The 17,929-nt window shown below is 35.3% G+C and overlaps 46 non-coding genes across 46 annotated transcripts; all 46 read right to left on the bottom strand.

Moving 5' to 3' along the window:
- Positions 1-62: 62 nt before the first annotated feature.
- TRNAT-UGU (transfer RNA threonine (anticodon UGU)) lies at positions 63-135 on the bottom strand. The gene has a single exon. It is a non-coding gene; the product is annotated as a tRNA-Thr (tRNA).
- A 339-nt stretch (positions 136-474) lies between these two features.
- Positions 475-547, bottom strand: TRNAT-AGU (transfer RNA threonine (anticodon AGU)). Its single transcript has one exon. It is a non-coding gene; the product is annotated as a tRNA-Thr (tRNA).
- A 133-nt stretch (positions 548-680) lies between these two features.
- TRNAT-CGU (transfer RNA threonine (anticodon CGU)) lies at positions 681-753 on the bottom strand. The gene has a single exon. It is a non-coding gene; the product is annotated as a tRNA-Thr (tRNA).
- A 132-nt stretch (positions 754-885) lies between these two features.
- TRNAT-CGU (transfer RNA threonine (anticodon CGU)) lies at positions 886-958 on the bottom strand. Its single transcript has one exon. It is a non-coding gene; the product is annotated as a tRNA-Thr (tRNA).
- Positions 959-1,124: 166 nt separating this feature from the next.
- On the bottom strand, positions 1,125-1,197 carry TRNAT-UGU (transfer RNA threonine (anticodon UGU)). The gene has a single exon. It is a non-coding gene; the product is annotated as a tRNA-Thr (tRNA).
- Positions 1,198-1,330: 133 nt separating this feature from the next.
- Positions 1,331-1,403, bottom strand: TRNAT-CGU (transfer RNA threonine (anticodon CGU)). The gene has a single exon. It is a non-coding gene; the product is annotated as a tRNA-Thr (tRNA).
- Positions 1,404-1,776: 373 nt separating this feature from the next.
- TRNAT-CGU (transfer RNA threonine (anticodon CGU)) lies at positions 1,777-1,849 on the bottom strand. The gene has a single exon. It is a non-coding gene; the product is annotated as a tRNA-Thr (tRNA).
- A 166-nt stretch (positions 1,850-2,015) lies between these two features.
- TRNAT-UGU (transfer RNA threonine (anticodon UGU)) lies at positions 2,016-2,088 on the bottom strand. The gene has a single exon. It is a non-coding gene; the product is annotated as a tRNA-Thr (tRNA).
- Positions 2,089-2,221: 133 nt separating this feature from the next.
- Positions 2,222-2,294, bottom strand: TRNAT-CGU (transfer RNA threonine (anticodon CGU)). Its single transcript has one exon. It is a non-coding gene; the product is annotated as a tRNA-Thr (tRNA).
- Positions 2,295-2,426: 132 nt separating this feature from the next.
- TRNAT-CGU (transfer RNA threonine (anticodon CGU)) lies at positions 2,427-2,499 on the bottom strand. Its single transcript has one exon. It is a non-coding gene; the product is annotated as a tRNA-Thr (tRNA).
- A 166-nt stretch (positions 2,500-2,665) lies between these two features.
- TRNAT-UGU (transfer RNA threonine (anticodon UGU)) lies at positions 2,666-2,738 on the bottom strand. Its single transcript has one exon. It is a non-coding gene; the product is annotated as a tRNA-Thr (tRNA).
- Positions 2,739-3,110: 372 nt separating this feature from the next.
- TRNAT-CGU (transfer RNA threonine (anticodon CGU)) lies at positions 3,111-3,183 on the bottom strand. Its single transcript has one exon. It is a non-coding gene; the product is annotated as a tRNA-Thr (tRNA).
- Positions 3,184-3,315: 132 nt separating this feature from the next.
- On the bottom strand, positions 3,316-3,388 carry TRNAT-CGU (transfer RNA threonine (anticodon CGU)). The gene has a single exon. It is a non-coding gene; the product is annotated as a tRNA-Thr (tRNA).
- Positions 3,389-3,761: 373 nt separating this feature from the next.
- Positions 3,762-3,834, bottom strand: TRNAT-CGU (transfer RNA threonine (anticodon CGU)). Its single transcript has one exon. It is a non-coding gene; the product is annotated as a tRNA-Thr (tRNA).
- Positions 3,835-4,001: 167 nt separating this feature from the next.
- Positions 4,002-4,074, bottom strand: TRNAT-CGU (transfer RNA threonine (anticodon CGU)). The gene has a single exon. It is a non-coding gene; the product is annotated as a tRNA-Thr (tRNA).
- Positions 4,075-4,675: 601 nt separating this feature from the next.
- TRNAT-UGU (transfer RNA threonine (anticodon UGU)) lies at positions 4,676-4,748 on the bottom strand. Its single transcript has one exon. It is a non-coding gene; the product is annotated as a tRNA-Thr (tRNA).
- Positions 4,749-5,121: 373 nt separating this feature from the next.
- TRNAT-CGU (transfer RNA threonine (anticodon CGU)) lies at positions 5,122-5,194 on the bottom strand. Its single transcript has one exon. It is a non-coding gene; the product is annotated as a tRNA-Thr (tRNA).
- Positions 5,195-5,841: 647 nt separating this feature from the next.
- TRNAT-CGU (transfer RNA threonine (anticodon CGU)) lies at positions 5,842-5,914 on the bottom strand. The gene has a single exon. It is a non-coding gene; the product is annotated as a tRNA-Thr (tRNA).
- A 1,288-nt stretch (positions 5,915-7,202) lies between these two features.
- TRNAK-CUU (transfer RNA lysine (anticodon CUU)) lies at positions 7,203-7,275 on the bottom strand. The gene has a single exon. It is a non-coding gene; the product is annotated as a tRNA-Lys (tRNA).
- Positions 7,276-7,645: 370 nt separating this feature from the next.
- TRNAT-CGU (transfer RNA threonine (anticodon CGU)) lies at positions 7,646-7,718 on the bottom strand. Its single transcript has one exon. It is a non-coding gene; the product is annotated as a tRNA-Thr (tRNA).
- A 167-nt stretch (positions 7,719-7,885) lies between these two features.
- On the bottom strand, positions 7,886-7,958 carry TRNAK-CUU (transfer RNA lysine (anticodon CUU)). Its single transcript has one exon. It is a non-coding gene; the product is annotated as a tRNA-Lys (tRNA).
- Positions 7,959-8,328: 370 nt separating this feature from the next.
- On the bottom strand, positions 8,329-8,401 carry TRNAT-CGU (transfer RNA threonine (anticodon CGU)). Its single transcript has one exon. It is a non-coding gene; the product is annotated as a tRNA-Thr (tRNA).
- A 610-nt stretch (positions 8,402-9,011) lies between these two features.
- TRNAT-UGU (transfer RNA threonine (anticodon UGU)) lies at positions 9,012-9,084 on the bottom strand. Its single transcript has one exon. It is a non-coding gene; the product is annotated as a tRNA-Thr (tRNA).
- A 372-nt stretch (positions 9,085-9,456) lies between these two features.
- On the bottom strand, positions 9,457-9,529 carry TRNAT-UGU (transfer RNA threonine (anticodon UGU)). The gene has a single exon. It is a non-coding gene; the product is annotated as a tRNA-Thr (tRNA).
- An 896-nt stretch (positions 9,530-10,425) lies between these two features.
- On the bottom strand, positions 10,426-10,498 carry TRNAT-AGU (transfer RNA threonine (anticodon AGU)). The gene has a single exon. It is a non-coding gene; the product is annotated as a tRNA-Thr (tRNA).
- A 155-nt stretch (positions 10,499-10,653) lies between these two features.
- On the bottom strand, positions 10,654-10,726 carry TRNAT-UGU (transfer RNA threonine (anticodon UGU)). Its single transcript has one exon. It is a non-coding gene; the product is annotated as a tRNA-Thr (tRNA).
- Positions 10,727-11,098: 372 nt separating this feature from the next.
- On the bottom strand, positions 11,099-11,171 carry TRNAT-UGU (transfer RNA threonine (anticodon UGU)). The gene has a single exon. It is a non-coding gene; the product is annotated as a tRNA-Thr (tRNA).
- Positions 11,172-11,304: 133 nt separating this feature from the next.
- Positions 11,305-11,377, bottom strand: TRNAT-CGU (transfer RNA threonine (anticodon CGU)). Its single transcript has one exon. It is a non-coding gene; the product is annotated as a tRNA-Thr (tRNA).
- A 373-nt stretch (positions 11,378-11,750) lies between these two features.
- TRNAT-CGU (transfer RNA threonine (anticodon CGU)) lies at positions 11,751-11,823 on the bottom strand. The gene has a single exon. It is a non-coding gene; the product is annotated as a tRNA-Thr (tRNA).
- Positions 11,824-12,195: 372 nt separating this feature from the next.
- TRNAT-CGU (transfer RNA threonine (anticodon CGU)) lies at positions 12,196-12,268 on the bottom strand. The gene has a single exon. It is a non-coding gene; the product is annotated as a tRNA-Thr (tRNA).
- Positions 12,269-12,400: 132 nt separating this feature from the next.
- TRNAT-CGU (transfer RNA threonine (anticodon CGU)) lies at positions 12,401-12,473 on the bottom strand. Its single transcript has one exon. It is a non-coding gene; the product is annotated as a tRNA-Thr (tRNA).
- A 372-nt stretch (positions 12,474-12,845) lies between these two features.
- Positions 12,846-12,918, bottom strand: TRNAT-CGU (transfer RNA threonine (anticodon CGU)). Its single transcript has one exon. It is a non-coding gene; the product is annotated as a tRNA-Thr (tRNA).
- Positions 12,919-13,289: 371 nt separating this feature from the next.
- On the bottom strand, positions 13,290-13,362 carry TRNAT-UGU (transfer RNA threonine (anticodon UGU)). Its single transcript has one exon. It is a non-coding gene; the product is annotated as a tRNA-Thr (tRNA).
- A 338-nt stretch (positions 13,363-13,700) lies between these two features.
- On the bottom strand, positions 13,701-13,773 carry TRNAT-CGU (transfer RNA threonine (anticodon CGU)). Its single transcript has one exon. It is a non-coding gene; the product is annotated as a tRNA-Thr (tRNA).
- A 372-nt stretch (positions 13,774-14,145) lies between these two features.
- TRNAT-CGU (transfer RNA threonine (anticodon CGU)) lies at positions 14,146-14,218 on the bottom strand. The gene has a single exon. It is a non-coding gene; the product is annotated as a tRNA-Thr (tRNA).
- A 132-nt stretch (positions 14,219-14,350) lies between these two features.
- Positions 14,351-14,423, bottom strand: TRNAT-CGU (transfer RNA threonine (anticodon CGU)). The gene has a single exon. It is a non-coding gene; the product is annotated as a tRNA-Thr (tRNA).
- Positions 14,424-14,589: 166 nt separating this feature from the next.
- Positions 14,590-14,662, bottom strand: TRNAT-UGU (transfer RNA threonine (anticodon UGU)). The gene has a single exon. It is a non-coding gene; the product is annotated as a tRNA-Thr (tRNA).
- Positions 14,663-15,000: 338 nt separating this feature from the next.
- Positions 15,001-15,073, bottom strand: TRNAT-CGU (transfer RNA threonine (anticodon CGU)). Its single transcript has one exon. It is a non-coding gene; the product is annotated as a tRNA-Thr (tRNA).
- Positions 15,074-15,446: 373 nt separating this feature from the next.
- On the bottom strand, positions 15,447-15,519 carry TRNAT-CGU (transfer RNA threonine (anticodon CGU)). The gene has a single exon. It is a non-coding gene; the product is annotated as a tRNA-Thr (tRNA).
- A 167-nt stretch (positions 15,520-15,686) lies between these two features.
- TRNAT-CGU (transfer RNA threonine (anticodon CGU)) lies at positions 15,687-15,759 on the bottom strand. Its single transcript has one exon. It is a non-coding gene; the product is annotated as a tRNA-Thr (tRNA).
- Positions 15,760-15,925: 166 nt separating this feature from the next.
- TRNAT-UGU (transfer RNA threonine (anticodon UGU)) lies at positions 15,926-15,998 on the bottom strand. The gene has a single exon. It is a non-coding gene; the product is annotated as a tRNA-Thr (tRNA).
- Positions 15,999-16,165: 167 nt separating this feature from the next.
- TRNAT-AGU (transfer RNA threonine (anticodon AGU)) lies at positions 16,166-16,238 on the bottom strand. Its single transcript has one exon. It is a non-coding gene; the product is annotated as a tRNA-Thr (tRNA).
- Positions 16,239-16,405: 167 nt separating this feature from the next.
- On the bottom strand, positions 16,406-16,478 carry TRNAK-CUU (transfer RNA lysine (anticodon CUU)). Its single transcript has one exon. It is a non-coding gene; the product is annotated as a tRNA-Lys (tRNA).
- A 370-nt stretch (positions 16,479-16,848) lies between these two features.
- TRNAT-CGU (transfer RNA threonine (anticodon CGU)) lies at positions 16,849-16,921 on the bottom strand. Its single transcript has one exon. It is a non-coding gene; the product is annotated as a tRNA-Thr (tRNA).
- Positions 16,922-17,088: 167 nt separating this feature from the next.
- Positions 17,089-17,161, bottom strand: TRNAT-CGU (transfer RNA threonine (anticodon CGU)). The gene has a single exon. It is a non-coding gene; the product is annotated as a tRNA-Thr (tRNA).
- Positions 17,162-17,763: 602 nt separating this feature from the next.
- Positions 17,764-17,836, bottom strand: TRNAT-CGU (transfer RNA threonine (anticodon CGU)). Its single transcript has one exon. It is a non-coding gene; the product is annotated as a tRNA-Thr (tRNA).
- Between the last annotated feature and the right edge of the window lie 93 nt (positions 17,837-17,929).

Below are 17,929 nucleotides of genomic sequence, written 5' to 3'. Positions count from 1 at the left end.
TATTATTTTTAATTTTTCAAAATTTTATAGCTACGAAATCTAGTTCAAGTAGCATAACAGCGAGGCTCCGACGAGAATCGAACTCATGTTCTCCTGTTTACAAGACATGCGCTTTAACCACTAAACCACGGAGCCCTTGCTTTGAGGCGATATGAATGCTGAATATTTCAGTAAATTAACTAAATTATCTCATCGGAACTTTTGCCCTATTATTTTAATTTTTCAAAATTATATAGCTACGAAATCTAGTTCAAGTAACTTAAAAGCCAGGCTCCGACGAGAATAGAGCTCAAGATCTCCTGTTTGCTAGACAGGCGCTTTAACCACTAAGCCACGGAGCCCTTGCTTTGAAGCGACATGAATGCTGAATATTCCAGTAATTTAACTGAATTAACTCATTGGAATTTTTACCCTATTGTTTTAATTTTTCAAACTTTAATAGCTTCGAAATCTAGATCAATTAACATAACAGCAAGGCTCCGACGAGAATCGAACTCATGATCTCCTGTTTACTAGACAGGCGCTTTAACCACTAAGCCACCGAGCCCTTGCTTTGAAGCGATATGGATGCAGAATATTTCAGTAATCTAACTAAATTAACTCATCGGAATTTTTACCCTCTTGTTTTAATTTTTCAAAATGAAATAGCTACGATATCTAGATCAAGTAACATAACACCGAGGCTCCGACGAGAATCGAACTCATGATCTCCTGTTTACGAGACAGGCGCTTTAACCACTAAACCACGGAGCCCTGGCTTTGAAGCTACATGAATGCTGAATATTCCAGTAATTTAACTAAATTAACTCATCGGAATTTTTACCCTATTGTTTTAATTTTTCAAAATTTAATAGCTACGAAAAATAGTACAAGAACATAACAACAAGGCTCCGACGAGAATCGAACTCATGATCTCCTGTTTACGAGACAGGCTTTTTAACCACTAAGCCACGGAGCCCTTGCTTTGAAGCGATATGAATGCTGATAATTTCAGTAAATTAACTAAATTATCTCATCGGAACTTTTACCCTATTGTTTGCATAAATGCATATCTAAATCAACTAATATTTTTAATTTTTCAAAATTTAATAGCTACGAAATCTAATTCAAGTAATATAACAGCGAGGCTCCGACCAGAATCGAACTCATGATCTCCTGTTTACAAGACAGGCGCTTTAACCACTAAGCCACGGAGCCCTGGCTTTGAAGCGACATGAATGCAGAATATTACTGTAATTTAACTAAAATAACTCATCGGAATTTTTACCCTATTGTTTTAATTTTTCAAAATGAAATAGCTACGATATCTAGATCAAGTAGCATAACACCGAGGCTCCGACGAGAATCGAGCTCATGATCTCCTGTTTACGAGACAGGCGCTTTAACCACTAAGCCACGGAGCCCTTGCTTTGAAGCGACATGAATGCTGAATATTCCAGTAATTTAACTAAATTAACTCATCGGAATTTTTACCCTATTGTTTTAATTTTTCAAAACTTAATAGCTACGAAAAATAGTACAAGAACATAACAACAAGGCTCCGACGAGAATCGAACTCATGATCTCCTGTTTACGAGACAGACTTTTTAACCATTAAGCCACGGAGCCCTTGCTTTGAAGCGATATGAATGCTGAATATTTCAGTAAATTAACTAAATTATCTCATCGGAACTTTTACCCTATTGTTTGCATAAATGCATATCTAAATCAACTATTATTTTTAATTTTTTTCAAAATTTGATAGCTACGAAATATAGTTCAAGTAACATAAAAGCGTGGCTCCGACGAGAATGGAACTCATGATCTCCTGTTTACGAGGCAGGCGCTTTAACCACTAAGCCACAGAGCCCTTGATTTGAAGCGATATGAATTCTGAATATTTCAGTAAATTAACTAAATTATCTCATCGGAACTTTTACACTATTGTTTGCATATATGCATATCTAAATCAACTATTATTTTTAATTTTTCAAAATTTAATAGCTACGAAATCTAGTTCAAGTAATATAACAGCGAGGCTCCGACGAGAATCGAACTCATGATCTCCTGTTTACAAGACAGGCGCTTTAACCACTAAGCCACCGAGCCCTTGCTTTGAAGCGATATGGATGCAGAATATTTCAGTAATCTAACTAAATTAACTCATCGGAATTTTTACCCTCTTGTTTTAATTTTTCAAAATGAAATAGCTACGATATCTAGATCAAGTAACATAACACCGAGGCTCCGACGAGAATCGAACTCATGATCTCCTGTTTACGAGACAGGCGCTTTAACCACTAAGCCACGGAGCCCTGGCTTTGAAGCGACATGAATGCTGAATATTCCAGTAATTTAACTAAATTAACTCATCGGAATTTTTACCCTATTGTTTTAATTTTTCAAAATTTAATAGCTACGAAAAATAGTACAAGAACATAACAACAAGGCTCCGACGAGAATCGAACTCATGATCTCCTGTTTACGAGACAGGCTTTTTAACCACTAAGCCACGGAGCCCTTGCTTTGAAGCGATATGAATGCTGATAATTTCAGTAAATTAACTAAATTATCTCATCGGAACTTTTACCCTATTGTTTGCATAAATGCATATCTAAATCAACTAATATTTTTAATTTTTCAAAATTTAATAGCTACGAAATCTAGTTCAAGTAATATAACAGCGAGGCTCCGACCAGAATCGAACTCATGATCTCCTGTTTACAAGACAGGCGCTTTAACCACTAAGCCACGGAGCCCTGGCTTTGAAGCGACATGAATGCAGAATATTACTGTAATTTAACTAAAATAACTCATCGGAATTTTTACCCTATTGTTTTAATTTTTCAAAATGAAATAGCTACGATATCTAGATCAAGTAGCATAACACCGAGGCTCCGACGAGAATCGAGCTCATGATCTCCTGTTTACGAGACAGACTTTTTAACCATTAAGCCACGGAGCCCTTGCTTTGAAGCGATATGAATGCTGAATATTTCAGTAAATTAACTAAATTATCTCATCGGAACTTTTACACTATTGTTTGCATATATGCATATCTAAATCAACTATTATTTTTAATTTTTCAAAATTTAATAGCTACGAAATCTAGTTCAAGTAACATAAAAGCGTGGCTCCGACGAGAATGGAACTCATGATCTCCTGTTTACGAGACAGGCGCTTTAACCACTAAGCCACGGAGCCCTTGCTTTGAAGCGACATGAATGCTGTATATTCCAGTAATTTAACTAAATTAACTCATCGGAATTTTTACCCTATTGTTTTAATTTTTCAAAATTTAATAGCTACGAAAAATAGTACAAGAACATAACAACAAGGCTCCGACGAGAATCGAACTCATGATCTCCTGTTTACGAGACAGGCTTTTTAACCACTAAGCCACGGAGCCCTTGCTTTGAAGCGATATGAATGCTGATAATTTCAGTAAATTAACTAAATTATCTCATCGGAACTTTTACCCTATTATTTTAATTTTTCGAAATTATATAGCTACGAAATATAGTTCAAGTAACATAAAAGCGAGGCACCGACGAGAATCGAACTCATGATCTCCTGTTTACTAGACAGGCGCTTTAACCACAAAGCCACGGAGCCCTTGCTTTGAAGCGGTATGAATGCTGAATATTTCAGTAAATTAACTAAATTACCTCATCGGAACTTTTACCCTATTGTTTGCAAAAATGCATATCTAAATCAACTATTATTTTTAATTTTTTCAAAATTTGATAGCTACGAAATCTAGTTCAAGTAATATAACAGCGAGGCTCCGACGAGAATCGAACTCATGATCTCCTGTTTACGAGACAAGCGCTTTAACCACTAACCCACGGAGCCCTTGCTTTGAAGCGATATGAATTCTGAATATTTTAGTAAATTAACTAAATTATCTCATCGGAACTTTTACCCTATTGTTTGCATAAATGCATATCTAAATCAACTATTATTTTTAATTTTTTCAAAATTTGATAGCTACGAAATCTAGTTCAAGTAATATAACAGCGAGGCTCCGACGAGAATCGAACTCATGATCTCCTGTTTACGAGACAGGCGCTTTAACCACTAAGCCACGGAGCCCTTGCTTTGAAGCGACATGAATGCTGAATATTCCAGTAATTTAACTAAATTAACTCATCGGAATTTTTACCCTATTGTTTTAATTTTTCAAATTTAATAGCTACGAAAAATAGTACAAGAACATAACAACAAGGCTCCGACGAGAATCGAACTCATGATCTCCTGTTTACGAGACAGACTTTTTAACCACTAAGCCACGGTGCCCTTGCTTTGAAGCGATATGAATGCTGAATATTTCAGTAAATTAACTAAATTATCTCATCGGAACTTTTAACCTATTGTTTGCATAAATGCATATCTAAATCAACTATTATTTTTAATTTTTTATAGCGACGAAATCTAGTTCAAATAACATAACAGCGAGGCTCCGACGAGAATCGAACTCATGATCTCCTGTTTACTAGACAGGCGCTTTAACCACAAAGCCACGGAGCCCTTGCTTTGAAGCGGTATGAATGCTGAATATTTCAGTAAATTAACTAAATTATCACATCGGAACTTTTACACTATTGCTTGCATATATGCATATCTAAATCAACTATTATTTTTAATTTTTCAAAATTTAATAGCTTCGAAATATAGTTCAAGTAATATAACAGCGAGGCTCCGACGAGAATCGAACTCATGATCTCCTGTTTACAAGACAGGCGCTTTAACCACTAAAACACGGAGCCCTTGCTTTGAAGCGATATGAATGCAGAATATTTCAGAAAATTAACTAAATTATCTCATCGGAACTTTTGCCCTATTATTTTAATTTTTCGAAATTATATAGCTACGAAATATAGTGTAAGTAACATAAATGCGAGGCACCGACGAGAATCGAACTCGTGATCTCCTGTTTACTAGACAGGCGCTTTAACCACAAAGCCACGGAGCCCTTGCTTTGAAGCGGTATGAATGCTGAATATTTCAGTAAATTAACTAAATTATCTCATCGGAACTTTTACCCTATTGTTTGCATAAATGCATATCTAAATCAACTATTATTTTTAATTTTTTCAAAATTTGATAGCTACGAAATATAGTTCAAGCAACATAACAGCGAGGCTCCGACGAGAATCGAACTCATGATCTCCTGTTTACGAGACAGGCGCTTTAACCACTAAGCCACGGAGCCCTTGCTTTGAAGCGATATGAATGCTGAATATTTCAGTAAATTAACTAAATTACCTCATCGGAACTTTTACCCTATTGTTTGCATAAATGCATATCTAAATCAACTATTATTTTTAATTTTTTCAAAATTTGATAGCTACGAAATATAGTTCAAGTATCATAAAAGCGAGGCACCGACGAGAATCGAACTCATGATCTCCTGTTTACTAGACAGGCGCTTTAACCACAAAGCCACGGAGCCCTTGCTTTGAAGCGGTATGAATGCTGAATATTTCAGTAAATTAACTAAATTACCTCATCGGAACTTTTACCCTATTGTTTGCAAACATGCATATCTAAATCAGCTATTATTTTTAATTTTTTCAAAATTTGATAGCTACGAAATCTAGTACAAGTAATATAACAGCGAGGCTCCGACGAGAATCGAACTCATAATCTCCTGTTTACGAGACAAGCGCTTTAACCACTAACCCACGGAGCTATTGCTTTGAAGCGATATGAATGCTGAATATTTCAGTAAATTAACTAAATTATCTCATCGGAACTTTTACCCTATTGTTTGCATAAATGCATATCTAAATCAACTATTATTTTTAATTTTTTCAAAATTTGATAGCTACGAAATCTAGTTCAAGTAATATAACAGCGAGGCTCCGACGAGAATCGAACTCATGATCTCCTGTTTACGAGACAGGCGCTTTAACCACTAAGCCACGGAGCCCTTGCTTTGAAGCGACATGAATGCTGAATATTCCAGTAATTTAACTAAATTAACTCATCGGAATTTTTACCCTATTGTTTTAATTTTTCAAAATTTAATAGCTACGAAAAATAGTACAAGAACATAACAACAAGGCTCCGACGAGAATCGAACTCATGATCTCCTGTTTACGAGACAGACTTTTTAACCACTAAGCCACGGTGCCCTTGCTTTGAAGCGATATGAATGCTGAATATTTCAGTAAATTAACTAAATTATCTCATCGGAACTTTTAACCTATTGTTTGCATAAATGCATATCTAAATCAACTATTATTTTTAATTTTTTATAGCGACGAAATCTAGTTCAAATAACATAACAGCGAGGCTCCGACGAGAATCGAACTCATGATCTCCTGATTACTAGACAGGCGCTTTAACCACAAAGCCACGGAGCCCTTGCTTTGAAGCGGTATGAATGCTGAATATTTCAGTAAATTAACTAAATTATCACATCGGAACTTTTACACTATTGCTTGCATATATGCATATCTAAATCAACTATTATTTTTAATTTTTCAAAATTTAATAGCTTCGAAATATAGTTCAAGTAATATAACAGCGAGGCTCCGACGAGAATCGAACTCATGATCTCCTATTTACAAGACAGGCGCTTTAACCACTAAATCACGGAGCCCTTGCTTTGAAGCGATATGAATGCAGAATATTTCAGAAAATTAACTAAATTATCTCATCGGAACTTTTGCCCTATTATTTTAATTTTTCGAAATTATATAGCTACGAAATATAGTGTAAGTAACATAAAAGCGAGGCACCGACGAGAATCGAACTCGTGATCTCCTGTTTACTAGACAGGCGCTTTAACCACAAAGCCACGGAGCCCTTGCTTTGAAGCGGTATGAATGCTGAATATTTCAGTAAATTAACTAAATTATCTCATCGGAACTTTTACCCTATTGTTTGCATAAATGCATATCTAAATCAACTATTATTTTTAATTTTTTCAAAATTTGATAGCTACGAAATATAATTCAAGTAACATAAAAGCGAGGCACCGACGAGAATCGAACTCATGATCTCCTGTTTACTAGACAGGCGCTTTAACCACAAAGCCACGGAGCCCTTGCTTTGAAGCGGTATGAATGCTGAATATTTCAGTAAATTAACTAAATTATCTCATCGGAACTTTTACCCTATTGTTTGCATAAATGCATATCTAAATCAACTATTATTTTTAATTTTTTCAAAATTTGATAGCTACGAAATATAGTTCAAGTAACATAACAGCGAGGCTCCGACGAGAATCGAACTCATGCTCTCCTGTTTAAGAGACAGGCGCTTTAACCACTAAGCCACGGAGCACTTGCTTTGAAGCGACATGAATGCTGAATATTCCAGTAATTTAACTAAATTAACTCATCGGAATTTTTACCCTATTGTTTTAATTTTTCAAAATTTTATAGCTACGAAAACTAGTACAAGAACATAACAACAAGGCTCCGACGAGAATCGAACTCATGATTTCCTGTTTACGAGACAGACTTTTAACCACTAAGCCACGGTGCCCTTGCTTTGAAGCGATATGAATGCTGAATATTTCAGTAAATTAACTAAATTATCACATCGGAACTTTTACACTATTGTTTGCATTTATGCATATCTAAATCAACTATTATTTTTAATTTTTCAAAATTTAATAGCTTCGAAATCTAGTTCAAGTAATATAACAGCGAGGCTCCGACGAGAATCGAACTCATGATCTCCTGTTTACGAGACAGGCGCTTTAACCACAAAGCCAAGGAGCCCTTGCTTTGAAGCGGTGTGAATGCTGAATATTTCAGTAAATTAACTTAATTATCACATCGGAACTTTTACACTATTGTTTGCATTTATGCATATCTAAATCAACTATTATTTTTAATTTTTTCAAAATTTGATAGCTACGAAATATAGTTCAAGTAACATAACAGCGAGGCTCCGACGAGAATCGAACTCATGATCTCCTGTTTAAGAGACAGGCGCTTTAACCACTAAGCCACGGAGCACTTGCTTTGAAGCGACATGAATGCTGAATATTCCAGTAATTTAACTAAATTAACTCATTGGAATTTTTACCCTATTGTTTTAATTTTTCAAAATTTTATAGCTACGAAAACTAGTACAAGAACATAACAACAAGGCTCCGACGAGAATCGAACTCATGATTTCCTGTTTACGAGACAGACTTTTAACCACTAAGCCACGGTGCCCTTGCTTTGAAGCGATATGAATGCTGAATATTTCAGTAAATTAACTAAATTATCACATCGGAACTTTTACACTATTGTTTGCATTTATGCATATCTAAATCAACTATTATTTTTAATTTTTCAAAATTTAATAGCTTCGAAATCTAGTTCAAGTAATATAACAGCGAGGCTCCGACGAGAATCGAACTCATGATCTCCTGTTTACGAGACAGGCGCTTTAACCACAAAGCCACGGAGCCCTTGCTTTGAAGCGGTGTGAATGCTGAATATTTCAGTAAATTAACTTAATTATCACATCGGAACTTTTACACTATTGTTTGCATTTATGCATATCTAAATCAACTATTATTTTTAATTTTTTCAAAATTTGATAGCTACGAAATATAGTTCAAGTAACATAACAGCGAGGCTCCGACGAGAATCGAACTCATGATCTCCTGTTTACGAGAAAGCGCTTTAACCACTAAGCCACGGAGCCCTTGCTTTGAAGCGACATGAATGCTGAATATTCCAGTAATTTAACTAAATTAACTCATCGGAATTTTTACCCTATTGTTTTAATTTTTCAAAATTTAATAGCTACGAAAAATAGTACAAGAACATAACAACAAGGCTCCGACGAGAATCGAACTCATGATCTCCTGTTTACGAGACAGACTTTTTAACCACTAAGCCACGGTGCCCTTGCTTTGAAGCGATATGAATTCTGAATATTTCAGTAAATTAACTAAATTATCTCATCGGAACTTTTACACTATTGTTTGCATATATGCATATCTAAATCAACTATTATTTTTAATTTTTCAAAATTTAATAGCTACGAAATCTAGTTCAAGTAATATAACAGCGAGGCTCCGACGAGAATCGAACTCATGATCTCCTGTTTACAAGACAGGCGCTTTAACCACTAAGCCACCGAGCCCTTGCTTTGAAGCGATATGAATGCAGAATATTTCAGTAAATTAACTAAATTATCTCATCGAAACTTTTGCCCTATTATTTTAATTTTTCAAAATTATATAGCTACGAAATCTAGTTTAAGTAACATAAAAGCGAGGCTTCGACGAGAATCGAACTCATGATCTCCTGTTTACTAGAAGGGCGCTTTAACCACAAAGCCACGGAGCCCTTGCTTTGAGGTGGTATGAATGCTGAATATTTCAGTAAATTAACTAAATTATCACATCGGAACTTTTACACTATTGTTTGCATATATGCATATGTAAATCAACTATTATTTTTAATTTTTCAAAATTTAATAGCTTCGAAATCTAGTTCAAGTAATTTAACAGCGAGGCTCCGACGAGAATCGAACTCATGATCTCCTGTTTACAAGACAGGCGCTTTAACCACTAAGCCACGGAGCCCTTGGTTTGAAGCGATATGAATGCAGAATATTTCAGAAAATTAACTAAATTATCTCATCGGAACGTTTGCCCTATTATTTTAATTTTTCGAAATTATATAGCTACGAAATATAGTTCAAGTAACATAACAGCGATTCTCCGAGGAGAATCGAACTCATGATCTCCTGTTTACTAGACAGGCGCTTTAACCACTAAGCCACGGAGCCCTTGCTTTGAAGCGACATCGATGCTGAATATTCCAATAATTTAACTAAATTAACTCATCGGAATTTTTACCCTATTGTTTTAATTTTTCAAAATTTAATAGCTACGAAATCTAGATCAAGTAACATAACAGTAAGGCTCCGACGAGAATCGAACTCATGATCTCCTGTTTACTAGGCAGGCGCTTTCACCACTATTGTTTGCATATATGCATATCTAAATCAACTATTATTTTTAATTTTTCAAAATTTAATAGCTACGAAATCTAGTTCAAGTAATATAACAGCAAGGCTCCGACGAGAATCGAACTCATGATCTCCTGATTACAAGACAGGCGCTTTAACCACTAAGCCCTTGCTTTGAAGCGATTTGAATGCAGAATATTTCAGAAAATTAACTAAATTATCTCATCGGAACTTTTGCCCTATTATTTTAATTTTTCAAAATTATATAGCTACGAAATATAGTTCAAGTAACATAACAGCGAGGCTCCGACGAGAATCGAACTCATTATCTCCTGATTACAAGACAGGCGCTTTAACCACTAACCCACGGAGCCCTTGCTTTGAAGCGATATGAATGGAGAATATTTCAATAAATTAACTAAATTAAATCATCGAAACTTTTGCCCTATTATTTTAATTTTTCGAAATTATATAGCTACGAAATATAGTTCAAGTAACATAACAGCGAGGCTCCGACGAGAATCGAACTCATGATCTCCTGTTTACTAGACAGGCGCTTTAACCGCTAAGCCACGGAGCCCTTGCTTTGAAGCGATATGAATGCTGAATATTTCAGTAAATTAACTAAATTATCTCATCGGAACTCTTACCCTATTCTTTGCATAAATCAACTATTATTTTTAATTTTTTCAAAATTTGCTAGCTACGAAATCTAGTTCAAGTAGCATAACAGCGAGGCTCCGACGAGAATCGAACTCATGTTCTCCTGTTTACAAGACAGGCGCTTTAACCACTAAACCACGGAGCCCTTGCGTTGAGGCGATATGAATGCTGAATATTTCAGTAAATTAACTAAATTATCTCATCGGAACTTTTGCCCTATTATTTTAATTTTTCAAAATTATATAGCTACGAAATCTAGTTCAAGTAACTTAAAAGCCAGGCTCCGACGAGAATAGAGCTCAAGATCTCCTGTTTACTAGACAGGCGCTTTAACCACTAAGCCACAGAGCCCTTGATTTGAAGCGATATGAATTCTGAATATTTCAGTAAATTAACTAAATTATCTCATCGGAACTTTTACACTATTGTTTGCATATATGCATATCTAAATCAACTATTATTTTTAGTTTTTCAAAATTTAATAGCTACGAAATCTAGTTCAAGTAATATAACAGCGAGGCTCCGACGAGAATCGAACTCATGATCTCCTGTTTACAAGACAGGCGCTTTAACCACTAAGCCACCGAGCCCTTGCTTTGAAGCGACATGAATGCTGAATATTCCAGTAATTTAACTAAATTAACTCATCGGAATTTTTACCCTATTGTTTTAATTTTTCAAAATGAAATAGCTACGATATCTAGATCAAGTAGCATAACACCGAGGCTCCGACGAGAATCGAGCTCATGATCTCCTGTTTACGAGACAGGCGCTTTAACCACTAAGCCACGGAGCCCTTGCTTTGAAGCGACATGAATGCTGAATATTCCAGTAATTTAACTAAATTAACTCATCGGAATTTTTACCCTATTGTTTTAATTTTTCAAAACTTAATAGCTACGAAAAATAGTACAAGAACATAACAACAAGGCTCCGACGAGAATCGAACTCATGATCTCCTGTTTACGAGACAGACTTTTTAACCATTAAGCCACGGAGCCCTTGCTTTGAAGCGATATGAATGCTGAATATTTCAGTAAATTAACTAAATTATCTCATCGGAACTTTTACCCTATTGTTTGCATAAATGCATATCTAAATCAACTATTATTTTTAATTTTTTTCAAAATTTGATAGCTACGAAATATAGTTCAAGTAACATAAAAGCGTGGCTCCGACGAGAATGGAACTCATGATCTCCTGTTTACGAGACAGGCGCTTTAACCACTAAGCCACGGAGCCCTTGCTTTGAAGCGACATGAATGCTGTATATTCCAGTAATTTAACTAAATTAACTCATTGGAATTTTTACCCTATTGTTTTAATTTTTCAAAATTTAATAGCTACGAAAAATAGTACAAGAACATAGCAACAAGGCTCCGACGAGAATCGAACTCATGATCTCCTGTTTACGAGACAGGCTTTTTAACCACTAAACCAAGGAGCAATTGCTTTGAAGCGATATGAATGCTGAATATTTCAGTAAATTAACTAAATTATCTCATCGGAACTTTTACCCTATTTTTTGCATAAATGCATATCTAAATCAACTATTATTTTTAATTTTTTCAAAATTTGATAGCTACGAAATATAGTTCAAGTAACATAACAGCGAGGCTCCGACGAGAATCGAACTCATGATCTCCTGTTTACGAGACAGGCGCTTTAACCACTAAGGCACGGAGCCCTGGCTTTGAAGCGACATGAATGCTGAATATTCCAGTAATTTAACTAAATTAACTCATCGGAATTTTTACCCTATTGTTTTAATTTTTCAAAATTTAATAGCTACGAAAAATAGTACAAGAACATAACAACAAGGCTCCGACGAGAATCGAACTCATGATCTCCTGTTTACGAGACAGGCTTTTTAACCACTAAGCCACGGAGCCCTTGCTTTGAAGCGACATGAATGCTGAATATTCCAGTAATTTAACTAAATTAACTCATCGGAATTTTTACCCTATTGTTTTAATTTTTCAAAACTTAATAGCTACGAAAAATAGTACAAGAACATAACAACAAGGCTCCGACGAGAATCGAACTCATGATCTCCTGTTTACGAGACAGACTTTTTAACCATTAAGCCACGGAGCCCTTGCTTTGAAGCGATATGAATGCTGAATATTTCAGTAAATTAACTAAATTATCTCATCGGAACTTTTACCCTATTGTTTGCATAAATGCATATCTAAATCAACTATTATTTTTAATTTTTTCAAAATTTGATAGCTACGAAATATAGTTCAAGTAACATAACAGCCAGGCTCCGACGAGAATCGAACTCATGATCTCCTGTTTACGAGACAGGCGCTTTAACCACTAAGCCACGGAGCCCTGGCTTTGAAGCGACATGAATGCTGAATATTCCAGTAATTTAACTAAATTAACTCATCGGAATTTTTACCCTATTGTTTTAATTTTTCAAAATTTAATAGCTACGAAAAATAGTACAAGAACATAACAACAAGGCTCCGACGAGAATCAAACTCATGATCTCCTGTTTACGAGACAGGCTTTTTAACCACTAAGCCACGGAGCCCTTGCTTTGAAGCGATATGAATGCTGATAATTTCAGTAAATTAACTAAATTATCTCATCGGAACTTTTACCCTATTGTTTGCATAAATGCATATCTAAATCAACTAATATTTTTAATTTTTCAAAATTTAATAGCTACGAAATCTAGTTCAAGTAATATAACAGCGAGGCTCCGACCAGAATCGAACTCATGATCTCCTGTTTACAAGACAGGCGCTTTAACCACTAAGCCACGGAGCCCTGGCTTTGAAGCGACATGAATGCAGAATATTACTGTAATTTAACTAAAATAACTCATCGGAATTTTTACCCTATTGTTTTAATTTTTCAAAATGAAATAGCTACGATATCTAGATCAAGTAGCATAACAGCGAGGCTCCGACGAGAATCGAACTCATGATCTCCTGTTTACTAGACAGGCGGTATAACCACTAAGCCACGGAACCCTTGTTTTGAAGCGAAAGGAAGTCTGAATATTCCAGTAATTTAACTAAATTAACTCATCGGAATTTTTACCCTATTGTTTTAATTTTTCAAAATTTAATAGCTACGAAAAATAGTACAAGAACATAACAACAAGGCTCCGACGAGAATCGAACTCATGATCTCCTGTTTACGAGACAGGCTTTTTAACCACTAAGCCACGGAGCCCTTGCTTTGAAGCGACATGAATGCTGAATATTCCAGTAATTTAACTAAATTAACTCATCGGAATTTTTACCCTATTGTTTTAATTTTTCAAAACTTAATAGCTACGAAAAATAGTACAAGAACATAACAACAAGGCTCCGACGAGAATCGAACTCATGATCTCCTGTTTACGAGACAGGCTTTTTAACCATTAAACCAAGGAGCCCTTGCTTTGAAGCGATATGAATGCTGAATATTTCAGTAAATTAACTAAATTATCTCATCGGAACTTTTACCCTATTTTTTGCATAAATGCATATCTAAATCAACTATTATTTTTAATTTTTTCAAAATTTGATAGCTACGAAATATAGTTCAAGTAACATAACAGCCAGGCTCCGACGAGAATCGAACTCATGATCTCCTGTTTACGAGACAGGCGCTTTAACCACTAAGCCACGGAGCCCTGGCTTTGAAGCGACATGAATGCTGAATATTCCAGTAATTTAACTAAATTAACTCATCGGAATTTTTACCCTATTGTTTTAATTTTTCAAAATTTAATAGCTACGAAAAATAGTACAAGAACATAACAACAAGGCTCCGACGAGAATCGAACTCATGATCTCCTGTTTACGAGACAGGCTTTTTAACCACTAAGCCACGGAGCCCTTGCTTTGAAGCGATATGAATGCTGATAATTTCAGTAAATTAACTAAATTATCTCATCGGAACTTTTACCCTATTGTTTGCATAAATGCATATCTAAATCAACTAATATTTTTAATTTTTCAAAATTTAATAGCTACGAAATCTAGTTCAAGTAATATAACAGCGAGGCTCCGACCAGAATCGAACTCATGATCTCCTGTTTACAAGACAGGCGCTTTAACCACTAAGCCACGGAGCCCTGGCTTTGAAGCGACATGAATGCAGAATATTACTGTAATTTAACTAAAATAACTCATCGGAATTTTTACCCTATTGTTTTAATTTTTCAAAATGAAATAGCTACGATATCTAGATCAAGTAGCATAACAGCGAGGCTCCGACGAGAATCGAACTCATGATCTCCTGTTTACTAGACAGGCGGTATAACCACTAAGCCACGGAACCCTTGTTTTGAAGCGAAAGGAAGTCTGAATATTCCAGTAATTTAACTAAATTAACTCATCGGAATTTTTACCCTATTGTTTTAATTTTTCAAAATTTAATAGCTACGAAAAATAGTACAAGAACATAGCAACAAGGCTCCGACGAGAATCGAACTCATGATCTCCTGTTTACGAGACAGGCTTTTTAACCACTAAACCAAGGAGCCCTTGCTTTGAAGCGATATGAATGCTGAATATTTCAGTAAATTAACTAAATTATCTCATCGGAACTTTTGCCCTATTATTTTAATTTTTCGAAATTATATAGCTACGAAATATAGTTCAAGTAACATAAAAGCGAGGCACCGACGAGAATCGAACTCATGATCTCCTGTTTACTAGACAGGCGCTTTAACCACAAAGCCACGGAGCCCTTGCTTTGAAGCGGTATGAATGCTGAATATTTCAGTAAATTAACTAAATTATCTCATCGGAACTTTTACCCTATTGTTTGCATAAATGCATATCTAAATCAACTATTATTTTTAATTTTTTCAAAATTTGATAGCTACGAAATCTAGTTCAAGTAATATAACAGCGAGGCTCCGACGAGAATCGAACTCATGATCTCCTGTTTACGAGACAAGCGCTTTAACCACTAACCCACGGAGCCCTTGCTTTGAAGCGATATGAATGCTGAATATTTCAGTAAATTAACTAAATTATCTCATCGGAACTTTTACCCTATTGTTTGCATAAATGCATATCTAAATCAACTATTATTTTTAATTTTTTCAAAATTTGATAGCTACGAAATCTAGTTCAAGTAATATAACAGCGAGGCTCCGACGAGAATCGAACTCATGATCTCCTGTTTACGAGACAGGCGCTTTAACCACTAAGCCACGGAACCCTTGCTTTGAAGCGACATGAATGCTGAATATTCCAGTAATTTAACTAAATTAACTCGTCGGAACTTTTACACTATTGCTTGCATATATGCATATCTAAATCAACTATTATTTTTAATTTTTCAAAATTTAATAGCTTCGAAATATAGTTCAAGTAATATAACAGCGAGGCTCCGACGAGGATCGAACTCATGATCTCCTGTTTACAAGACAGGCGCTTTAACCACTAAGCCACGGAACCCTTGCTTTGAAGCGACATGAATGCTGAATATTCCAGTAATTTAACTAAATTAACTCGTCGGAACTTTTACACTATTGCTTGCATATATGCATATCTAAATCAACTATTATTTTTCATTTTTTCAAAATTTGATAGCTACGAAATATAGTTCAAGCAACATAACAGCGAGGCTCCGACGAGAATCGAACTCATGATCTCCTGTTTACTAGACAGGCGCTTTAACCACTAAGCCACGGAGCCCTTGCTTTGAAGCGGTATGAATGCTGAATATTTCAGTAAATTAACTAAATTATCTCATCGGAACTTTTACCCTATTGTTTGCATAAATGCATATCTAAATCAACTATTATTTTTAATTTTTTCAAAATTTGATAGCTACGAAATATAGTTCAAGTAACATAACAGCGAGGCTCCGACGAGAATCGAACTCATGATCTCCTGTTTAAGAGACAGGCGCTTTAACCACTAAGCCACGGAGCACGTGCTTTGAAGCGACATGAATGCTGAATATTCCAGTAATTTAACTAAATTAACTCATCGGAATTTTTACCCTATTGTTTTAATTTTTCAAAATTTTATAGCTACGAAAACTAGTACAAGAACATAACAACAAGGCTCCGACGAGAATCGAACTCATGATTTCCTGTTTACGAGACAGACTTTTAACCACTAAGCCACGGTGCCCTTGCTTTGAAGCGATATGAATGCTGAATATTTCAGTAAATTAACTAAATTATCACATCGGAACTTTTACACTATTGTTTGCATTTATGCATATCTAAATCAACTATTATTTTTAATTTTTCAAAATTTAATAGCTTCGAAATCTAGTTCAAGTAATATAACAGCGAGGCTCCGACGAGAATCGAACTCATGATCTCCTGTTTACGAGACAGGCGCTTTAACCACAAAGCCACGTAGCCCTTGCTTTGAAGCGGTGTGAATGCTGAATATTTCAGTAAATTAACTTAATTATCACATCGGAACTTTTACACTATTGTTTGCATTTATGCATATCTAAATCAACTATTATTTTTAATTTTTTCAAAATTTGATAGCTACGAAATATAATTCAAGTAACATAACACCGAGGCTCCGACGAGAATCGAACTCATGATCTCCTGTTTACGAGACAGGCGCTTTAACCACTAAGCCACGGAGCCCTTGCTTTGAAGCGACATGAATGCTGAATATTCCAGTAATTTAACTAAATTAACTCATCGGAATTTTTACCCTATTGTTTTAAATTTTCAAAATATAATAGCTACGAAAAATAGTACAAGAACATAACAACAAGGCTCCGACGAGAATCGAACTCATGATCTCCTGTTTACGAGACAGACTTTTTAACCACTAAGCCACGGTGCCCTTGCTTTGAAGCGATATGAATGCTGAATATTTCAGTAAATTAACTAAATTATCTCATCGGAACTTTTACCCTATTGTTTGCATAAATGCATATCTAAATCAACTATTATTTTTAATTTTTATAGCGACGAAATCTAGTTCAAATAACATAACAGCGAGGCTCCGACGAGAATCGAACTCATGATCTCCTGTTTACTAGACAGGCGCTTTAACCACAAAGCCACGGAGCCCTTGCTTTGAAGCGGTGTGAATGCTGAATATTTCAGTAAATTAACTTAATTATCACATCGGAACTTTTACACTATTGTTTGCATTTATGCATATCTAAATCAACTATTATTTTTAATTTTTTCAAAATTTGATAGCTACGAAATATAGTTCAAGTAACATAACAGCGAGGCTCCGACGAGAATCGAACTCATGATCTCCTGTTTACGAGACAGGTGCTTTAACCACTAAGCCACGGAGCCCTTGCTTTGAAGCGATATGAATGCTGAATATTTCAGTAAATTAACTAAATTACCTCATCGGAACTTTTACCCTATTTTTTGCAAAAATGCATA

This window comes from Phalangium opilio, unplaced genomic scaffold (genome assembly GCF_054372755.1).
Source record: "Phalangium opilio isolate 3A_F unplaced genomic scaffold, DU_Popi_V2 ptg000019l_1, whole genome shotgun sequence".
Taxonomy (NCBI): domain Eukaryota; kingdom Metazoa; phylum Arthropoda; class Arachnida; order Opiliones; family Phalangiidae; genus Phalangium; species Phalangium opilio.
The sequence above is the reverse complement of the archived record's forward strand: the minus strand, read 5'-3'. Positions and strand labels throughout refer to the sequence as shown.